Source organism: Polypterus senegalus, chromosome 2 (assembly GCF_016835505.1).
Source record: "Polypterus senegalus isolate Bchr_013 chromosome 2, ASM1683550v1, whole genome shotgun sequence".
NCBI classification, from domain to species: Eukaryota; Metazoa; Chordata; class Cladistia; order Polypteriformes; family Polypteridae; genus Polypterus; species Polypterus senegalus.
Window position 1 is genome coordinate 100,815,563 of NC_053155.1, and position 10,411 is coordinate 100,825,973.

Genomic DNA, 10,411 nt, shown 5'->3' on the forward strand with positions numbered 1-10,411 from the left:
GAGAGAGAGAAGGTTGGATGATGTGGAGATTGTGAATCAGGAAGTGAAATGGATTAGCAAGGAGGAAGTTAGGACAGCTATGAAGAGGATGAAGAATGGAGAGGCCGTTGGTCCAGATGACATACTTGTGGAAAGATGGGAGTGTTTAGGAGCAATGGCAGTGGAGTTTTTAACCAGATTGTTTAACGGAGTCTTGGAAAGTGAGAGGATGCCTGAAGAAAGAAGAAGTAGTGTACTGGTACAAATTTTTAAGAATAAGGGCAGTAGTAATTACAGAGGGATAAAATTGATGAGCCGCAGCGTGAAGTTATGGGAAAGAGCACTACAAATGTGATGTTTGCTCTGAGGTTGTTATGGAGAAGCTCAGAAGGAGTTGCATTGCATCTTTGTGGACTTAGAGAAAGCATAGCCCTATAGAGGAGCTGTGGTATTGTACGAGGAAGTCTGGAGTGGCAGAAAAGTATGTAAGAATGGTACAGGCTATGTATGAGGGAATTGTGACGGATGCATTCAAGGTGGAGGTGGGATTACATCAGGGATCGGCTCTGAACCCTTTTTTATTTGCAATGTTGATGTACAAGTTGACAGACGAGATAAGACAGGAGTATCTGTGGACTATGATGTTTACTGATGACATTGTGATCTGTAGTGAGAGCAGGTCAAGGAGACCCTGGAGGGGTGGAGATATGCTCTAGAGTGGAGAGCAATGAAGGTCAGTAGGAAGAAGACAATACGTGAGTGAATGAAAGGGAGGTTAGAGGAATGGTAAGGATGCAGGGAGCAGAGCTGACTAAGGTGGAGGAATTTAAAATACTTGAGATTAACAGTACATAGTAACATCGAGTGTGGAAGAGAGGTGAAGAAGAGTGCAGGCAGGGTGGAATGGATGGAGAAGAGTGTCAGGAGTGATTTATGACAGATAGGTACTTGTAAGAGTAAAAAGGAAGGTCTACAGGACGGTAATGAGAACAGCTATGTTATATGGGTTGGAGATGGTGGCACTGACCAAAAAACAGGAGACAGTTAAAGATGCTAAGATTTGCATTGGGTGTGACAACCATGGACAGGATTAGAAAGAAGTACAATAGAGGGTCAGCTCAAGTTGGACAGTTGGGAGACAAAGTCAGAGACACGAGATTGTGTTAGTTTGGACATGTGCAGAGGAGAGATGCTGGGTATATTGGAAGAAGGAAGTTCAAGATAGAGCTTCCAGGTAAGATGAAAAGGGGAAGCCTAAGAGGAGGTTTATGGATGTGGTGAGAGAGGATATGTAAATGGTGGGTGTAACGGAGCAAGATGCAGAGAATAGGATGATGATAATAATTCTTTAGAAAAAGATGATCTGCTGTGGTTAACCCCTAATGGGAACAGCCAATAAAAATCATTAGATTCTGGCAGCCAGGTTAACTTGGGATTAGCCACACATTTAACATTTGTAAACACAACTTCATCTCTTACAATGTGAGGCAGCAGCAGTAGTAACCACTGCATTCTCATCCTGCCTGGTTTGAATTTTGAGTGAAAAACATTAGAAATGAAAAACATATAAATTCAGTTTTAATTCACTACATTTTAAAATAGTTTAAATACCTAAAACTTTTCTAAGGGCAATCAACATATGCTGTGCTTAACAAAAGTAAAAGTTCTGCTACTTTGTTTTCATATGGTGGCACTGGCAGATTCTTTTAGTTAAATACACATTGTGGCCAAAAAAAAATAAAACACACACAGACAGTCATCCAATTTGAATGAAAATTGCTGTACAGAACAAACACGTGAGGGCCAAACCAGGGTGACCATTGGACCATGGGACTGCTGTCAGATTGATCGTAATTAGAATTTACTGAAGCACATAAGGGAGGACTTTGACCATGAATTAATTTTCAGTGCTAGCAAGGAGGATGCTGTTTCACTGACTTCGGCCCATTTTAAGTGTTTGCAGCTCAGTAATAAGATGCTTTGAAAAGCAAAGAAGAATTCTTTCCCAAGCTACCAAGATAAAATACAAGACATGGTAAAATTACAAGAAGCAAACTTATGGTATGTAAACAAAGAAGAACCTTTGGGGACAGAGGAGTCGACTAGCTGTATGGGAAGGTGATACAGCACAGTGTGGTGTAGTGTAGTTGTACAGAAGGTTCACCTAAAGGTATCTAGAGATAGTAACTCTTGGGGGGAAAATAATGATGCACTGTACTGCTGATCTGGTTTAATTGTAGAATTAAATGTAACATTACTTTTCACCATGGCAGATGCTGCCGTTCTTTCTGACAGTGATGTCATTTTTATTTCTGGCAAATGCTTTCACGTCCCTACACAGTTCTTTTTTGGTACTGATATCACAGCTTTCTTGCAGAGACCCTGTCAGATAATACTTATTTTTTTTGAGTCAACATTTCCTAAATTATTCCCCAGCGATGTAATCTTGTTTATCCGGAAATTCAAGATATTTGTATCCCCTGAAGCTATATCAGGAAAGTAACATTTCATTTCTTAAAAAGAAGAATAGCCGAGAGGATTTTGAAGGCTTGCTGTATATAGGATTTGGTTTGTATTTTTGATGAAAATTTGTAATGAGATGTTTGGAGCTTTACCTGAAGTGTTGTGGAGGAGGTTCAGTCTGTGACGGAAAAAGATTAACTATCATCACTAACTTCGGTGTCTATTAGATGTACTATCATTTATAACTTGATTTGTCAAGCCAACACTATCAACAGTATAAACACACCTCACACTATAGATTCTATAGGTTGGAGTTTGTGAAAACACCATTCCTGAGTTCCTTAAGAGTTTTATTAATGTTATGAGCTGTAGCATGTTGTCCATACAAGGTACTACAGTCAAACTCCGGCTGCTTTGTGGATATGGTCACTGGCCAAGCACCATCAATCTTGTGACTTCTAGTCAGACTGAAAAAAAAGGATTGTCAGAGAGGTGTGTCACTTTTACTCAAGTCAACTTCATGTACCCGCTATTTGGTGCCTTCAGTTTTCAGAACTGTTCTGAATGTTTCTTCTTTTACAGATTAACACTAGAATTACTGCCTGGATGGATATTTACCTGAAAGATTTTGTTCCATTCTAGTAATGCTTGTGCTGAGAATCCAGTAGTGTAATCCAAAACTGAACGAATCGTCATAGGATGATCAGAACTTGAGGCAAATGCAGTTAAAATGACCTGACTGCTATGCAAGAGCTGATTGATCATTTTTACGAATGATTTTCAAAGATGCCCGTGTTCAGACTGCAATGCAATAGGAAATTTGTGGAAATTATTTGTCAAGTGCTAGCTGATGAATACAGTAGGTTAGAGGACTTGAAATTGTCTGTGAAAGGAAGCTATGACAGATATCCAGACTCTTGTGCTATTCTAGTTGTTAATGAAAAAGTCAGGGACAGAGGTGTCCAACTCCAGAACTGGAGGGCTGCAGTGGCCGCATGTTTTTATTCTAACCCTTTTCTTAATTAGTGCCCATTTTTGCTGCTATTTAACTTCTTTCCCCTTTATTCTAATTAACTTGCTATATTTGTTTCTTTCTTCCTTCATTAATAATGAGATACAAAACAAATCAACACGTGACCAGGTAACCATTGTCCATCATGTAGTATCTGAGAATAATGCAAGGTGAAGATCTCAGTAATGTTGATCTGCTCAGGTCCACAAAACATTTTGATGGTGCTCTTAAAAAAGGGAAGGTCAGCCATTTTGCAAGTGTCTGCTGTGGCAGAATGAGAGCACCAACAAGCCATGGAATTAAAACATGGGTGGAATTAACAACAAGGATCTGCTTCTAGTCAAGACACTGGCTGTGAGTGAAACAGGTTGGAGTTTGAGATGGCAGCCTAGCTGGCCACCTGCTAACTCACTTCAATTCTTGATTTTGTTTGGCTGCCATTTAAGGAAAAAATAAGTAATTCACTGACTGAGATCTGCAGCCATTGAGTTAGACATCCCTGGTCTAGGACATTTTGCGTGGGTGACCTCCATGTTTTTGGGTAGCCAGATTCTTCTGACTATTTTACTACCATCTATATTGCAACCAAAAAAAATTGGATGTAAACGTCTTTTCACACCTACTTCATTTGGCCCGTTTTTTCTGAACTTCCATAGTCCAATTCATTTAGGTAGATGTGAACACACCAATCACACTCTGCTGTACACCAAAATAATAATACCACAACTTTTTGGAAACGGTGGTCTCAATGTGGCAACATACAACCCAGGAGCAGTTTATGTGAGTTATGAATATGATCTGATAGGGGGCCGATCAAACTACAGGAAATACTGTGCATTATGGGACAAAATATTAACATGTTGTAGTTTCCACCATTGAACATTTTTACTGCTTGCAATTAGACAATCTCCGCATTAAAGTAAAGCTACAAATTTAAAACAGCTCACACGAGTACTAGTCAATCAGACCAATCCTAGCACTACAGCCTCAGAGCCTCTCTCTCTTATGATTGGATAGCAAATTATCAAAAAAAAAAGTCAATTCATCCATCAATCCATATACCGAGATGGCAAGAAAAAAAATGCCCTGTATGACCAATGGGCAAACCCCTAACCTACATCACAAGAGTGATGTGGCGTCATCGTCAGTGCAACAACTCATCTGGCCTGACACACACTGGAGGCACATTACCTGTGATACTATGTGATAAAGGGAGGCACGGTGGCGCAGTTGGGAGTGCTGCTGCCTCACACTAAGAAGACCCGGTTTCACATCCCGTATTCTCCCTGTTCTCCCAGTATTTGCGTGGGTGTGCTCCGGCTTCTTCTCACAGGATGTGTGTGATTGGGCTGTATGTGTGTTTTTGCCCTGTGATGGACTGGCACCCTATGCTAGCTGGGATGGTTCCAGCACTCTCCGCTACCCTGTGCAGGACTTAGCGGGTTATGTAATAAAAAATGATCAAACATTCCAAAGAGATCATTATTAGCAGATATTTATTGGCCTACACACAGTACTCATATCATTTGAGATAAACTACACTTAGAGGTTACACTTATAGTAAGCTAATGCTGGGTAAATGCAAAAGGGTGCTTATTAAGCCTCTAAAATAGAACATTAATACTACAAAAACAACAAGGTGTTAGGTCAAAGGGTAATAATTAAATTAAATGAAACTCATCTGATATGTCTACCATCAAAGAGACATTGAAGTACTGGACTGCATGCCCTCAGCAGAATTTGACATCTTCTCTAGAGTTACCTAGCTGTAACATGTTCTTTCTGTAGCATGCAAAGTAGTGCATCATTTTTATGCATTCTTCTAGATTTCAGATAAAAGGCATTCTTCTCACCGAGTTGTGTTTGCTAAACAAACAACATTATTATCACAAACATGGCAGTGCACAAGTGCAGCTCTTATTGATCCTCCGTGATGATTTGGAATGAATGAAAGTAGTATAGAACACCAATTGGGAGTTTATTGTTACATTCTGGTTCACATGAAAGTTTGCTCTCTCAAACCAAACTAAACTAACAGGGGAGTGAAACAAAGTAATCATTTATTGATTTGACACAAAGCAAATGGACTATGGGTTTTAAAAGAGAGGCAAAAATCTTACTATTTTAAGGGCATTTCAGGAGGATCATCAGACATAGTAAAGGCTGTTAAAATGATAACAGAGATTCATAACATTTGAAGGGTTTGAATCTAAAATCTGATTTTATTTTCCTCAAAAGTCCTCTGCAAAGCCTTCACTTTATGTTAAGCAATGCTCAGACACTACTTTAACTGGGCACCCATCTAATATAACAGGGTCACAATTATGTCACAGGTTATAGGACATATGTCCCTTATGCACAGGAACCACATGGCTGACCAGAAATGCAAATTCATGCCACCAGTGAGGCGATTGCCATAGCAATAAAATCGTAACCAAAATACAAAAACAAAACATCATCCAGAACAGAATTTTACATGCAAGAGAAAAGCCATGCACTTTAACTGCTTATTTAACCCCTAAAATAGAATATTAATATTACAAAAACAACAAGGTGTTAGGTCAAATGGTAATAAATAAGTACCGACTCCGGAGAACGGACACAAATAATACAATCTGAGAGTAGGAAGGAATGTCAGCAAAATCAAGAGGCAAAAGGCAAATGAAAATCAGAAACTAGAACCGAAAACCATAAAGTATAAAATAGAACCTGACACAAGAGGTGGAGTAATTCAGAAACTCAAAGGGATTCTATGGCAGAAAACGACTTAAATGAATACACACCCTTTCAATCATCTGATTGTTCAGTAGTGATGAGCAAACCCCGCTGAGTTCGGCTAAATCATTGGAATATTCACGAACTTTGCAGAACTCTGCAAAATGCATTGAAGTCAATCGGGAAAGAGGAAAGAACTAGTTCTGAGTTGATTATAATGGTGCAGTATTCTTTTAAGTGTTCCTGAGGGCCAATTATTGTAGTCAAATACGTGATCTGAGCTGTGAGGCAGCAGTGATAACCATTGTGCCACTGTGCGTCGAATAACAAAAGATGCAGACAGAATGAATGCCATAAATAAAGTAAAAAAAATTAAAAAAGTACAACAAACTGCCACAGACTAGCAATAAGTAAATTAAGTATAGTGCTGACAGAGTGCCAGTCTTGGGACACACATTACAGTAATCCCTCGCTGTATCGCGCTTCGACTTTCGCGGCTTCACTCCATCGCGGATTTTAAATGTAAGCATATCTAAATATATATCACAGATTTTTTGCTGGTTCACGGATTTCTGCGGACAATGGGTCTTTTCATTTATGGTACATGCTTCCTCAGTTTGTTTGCCCAGTTGATTTCATACAAGGGACGCTATTGGCAGATGGCTGAGAAGCTATCCAATAAGAGCACGTATTAAATAAAACTCCTCAATGATATAAGATATGCTTCCCGCGCGGTGCTTGGCATGCTTAAAAGCTCTAACAGCACATATTAATTTATGATTGTTTGCTTTTCTCTGCATTCTTTCTTCTTTCTCACTCTTTCTGACATTCTCTGCTCCTGATGGAGGGGCTGTGAGCAGAGGGGCTGTTTGCACAGAGGTTGTTTGCTTATCAGATGTGGAGGCTCCTGTAAAAAATGCTGAAAGACTACCTTCACATTGATCCCTTCTTTGCGGCCGCTTTATCGCGGTGCTTCGTATACTTAAAAGCCCAACAGCCCTATTGATTTTTGATTGTTTACTTTTCTCTCTCTCTCTGACATTCTCTGCTCCTGACGTGCACTTCTTTGAAGAGGAAGATATGTTTGCATTCTTTTAATTGTGAGAAAGAACTGCCATCTCTGTCTTGTCATGGAGCACAGTTTAAACCTTTGACTAAAGGGTGTTATTTTCATGTCTAGAGGTCTCTAATAATGTTGAAAAAACGTATTTAGAAGGTAAACAGGTTTTCTATGCTCTAACTGCGAAAATATTAGATTTATAAATAAAGAATCCTACTTCGTGGAACTTCATTTATCGCGGTAGAGTCTGGAACGGATTTACTGTACCCATACCCTGACAGGGCAGTGTGGGACTAACTCATTCCATTGTTTGAAGCTGCAGCTCTGGGCACAGATTAAACATCTTTTTTGTTTCCCATGTATCTGTGCAGATGCTTTGCACTTTCTTCATTCATCAAGAATAAGGAAATGCTTTGTAAATAGTAATAAATCTTTAGATTTTATTACTTCGCAGGGTGCCCTATGTTTTTGATGAGGGGAGGGAGGGTCATTTTGAGTATTTTTCTGGGCACTTGGTAACTTGCTTGCATAATTAGCCATGTGGTGCTGGTCCACAGGTATCAGTGTTATATATCCATTGGCAATGCTAGTAATACTGCAGGTTTTTCGTTTATGTTTTGTAAATGCATGCGGAAAGGAAATCTGGCAGTGTTTCTCAACCTTTGTCTCTTCGAGGCACATTTTTCCCTTTTTATGTTTGCTGATGACACATATACGGGAATTGAAGGACCCAGGGGGTTGAAATGACCCTGAGTGGAAGATACAAATGCGGTTAGTGAGAGGAAAAAATATCAAACAGCACTGTTCAGAGGGTGGGGAAAGGGAGTGGTGGCTGGGTTAGCACCTCTCACTATTGTTCAGTAAATATATTAACAAGACAGTCAAACTGAGATTGGGGCCAAGGTCAACGTGCACATAGAAATCTAAACATAACTACACGCTAAGGATATAACCTTACGCATGTTAATGAAATGTCTAAAGACCTTTCTACCTATTGCTCACAATTCATGGATGCTTTTATGACAACCCAAAATGACAACCGTATACAAGCTATACAAGGAGCCACCTTGTTTGAAGGTTATGTTGCTCATCTCTGCAACTAAAACTATATAAGACTATACTACAAAAGCCCTCAAGGAATCATATCATTCTTGTGTCCTAACCTCTAGTTGGAATGCCTTTCTATAGAAAACAAGGAGTTATTACGGCCTTGCATTTACACAAACTAATGCCATTTTCCCCAAGTAAATTCTCTTTTAGAAATAGGGCAACATTTACAATTTTCTAAAAAAAAAATTCTCATACTTGATATGATTTTGAGCAGACAATGAAAAATGATTTTAGTACCGCTGCTTGCTATTGTGATTGCTTAGTCATGACCACTGGCATATCTTTTACCTCCTACAGTATTTTAGTCTCCGGTTAATGTTATTTTTAGAGACTGTATGAATTTTTAATTGATCTATAAATATATATACCATATTGATTCAAATGAAAAATACAGCCTTTAGACAGATATTTCTATCTCACTACTACTATAAAAAAGAATATTTTGAGCGACAAGATGTGAGCCCAAAAGAAATGTTGGGGCAGCAAGGTTGCCCTGTTCAATTCAATCGATTGGTTTAACAAATCACACACATGATTGCACAGAAAGCCAAAATAAACAAGGGTTGTAACTTGCCTTGGCTTCTTTTTAAAGTAGCTCGGATGAGTGGGTCTGTCCTGAGAGGAGACCCTTCATACGCTCTGCTCAATTCCAAAGGAGACGCCTCCTCCCTGGGACACCCAGAATTTATAGGGCTTGGACCGGAAGGTGCGGAGTCAGCTGCCCTCAGTGGGCATATTCTCGGTACTGTGATGGGAAAAGGAGATGATACTGTTAGAGACAATGCCCCTTCTTGTTCTGGAGTGGTGTTACATACCTCTGATGGGCCCGGACAGAGATCCTCTGACACTCATGCATGACAATTCTTAAACTGTGTTTTTATAAATTACAGCATATCAGTGACACATTTCTGACTGATTTTGATATACAATTTAAAATTTTGTGGTTGTTGGTTGCTGTCTCATGGGATTGTCTGCCATTTTTGGTGTTTTTTTTTTGGTTCAAAATATATAATGCATTATCTAAAGTGTACGTATAATGTAGTCCATATCATTTAAGAGTCTTTCAGGGTTAACTTCCATTAAAAGGCAACTTGTGTGAGAAGTATTAAAAATATCATTGTACCTTCTTATATCGACTTTATACCAATAATTTGAAAATAATAAAACCTGTAATTACAGCCGAGGAGCAACCCCATCCCTCAATCTTGTCTGCTTCCACTGTGGCACCTAGCCCTTTCCCCAAACTGATTCTACAGCTTCAAATAACCTTCCAAATACAGTTCTCCATTAGAGAGATGATTCACTACTGCCTCCACATCTTGGACTTAAGCAGTGCCAGAGTTGATTAGCTGGTAGCCTTCCATGAGTAAAGACATGACACAATAGTTTGTAATTCCCAAAACAGAACAACACATTTCTATCAACTCCTGGAAAGGTTATTTTCTTCTTCTCAGGGGTCAATCTCTCATTATCAAGGAGTATTGAAAGAGAAATTTTAAAATGTAGATGCCTTTCCTGATGCCAGTCTCCTTTATTAACACACAAGAAGAACAGTGACCTTATTCTAACTACAGACCGTGTCTGACACCATAACTTGAGAAAAACAGGTCTCACCCCAAAGGATGATATAAGAAGAATTGGTCTCACTGCAAAGGATGCTCAGGACCACAGGGGGTGGATGGAGGAAAAATATTTGGGGGACAACAAACCAACCTGGGTAAACCTGGAACATGGATTGTTAGCTGTTGATGCTTCATCAAACTTTGCATGTATGATCTTTATTACCTCAGGCTGATGATCCTCAGCCTGTTATTATTGATTGTCAGCCAAAGGATGAGTTTTAGCAGCTCCTAATATCTGTGGTCAGGTTCAATACCTTGTTCACAGGAAGGATTATGAATTTGAGGATGTATCATGGATGCTTTTCATTATTTTCCTATGCCATTTCTCTTGTTTTTGCCTCTCTTTATTGGCTTCCAGCCCATTATAAAGATGTTGTTGTCTGCTTTTAAGTGCCTAGATGGGTTAGCACCTTCTTGTCTCTCTAATCTTTTACACCTTTACATTCCTTC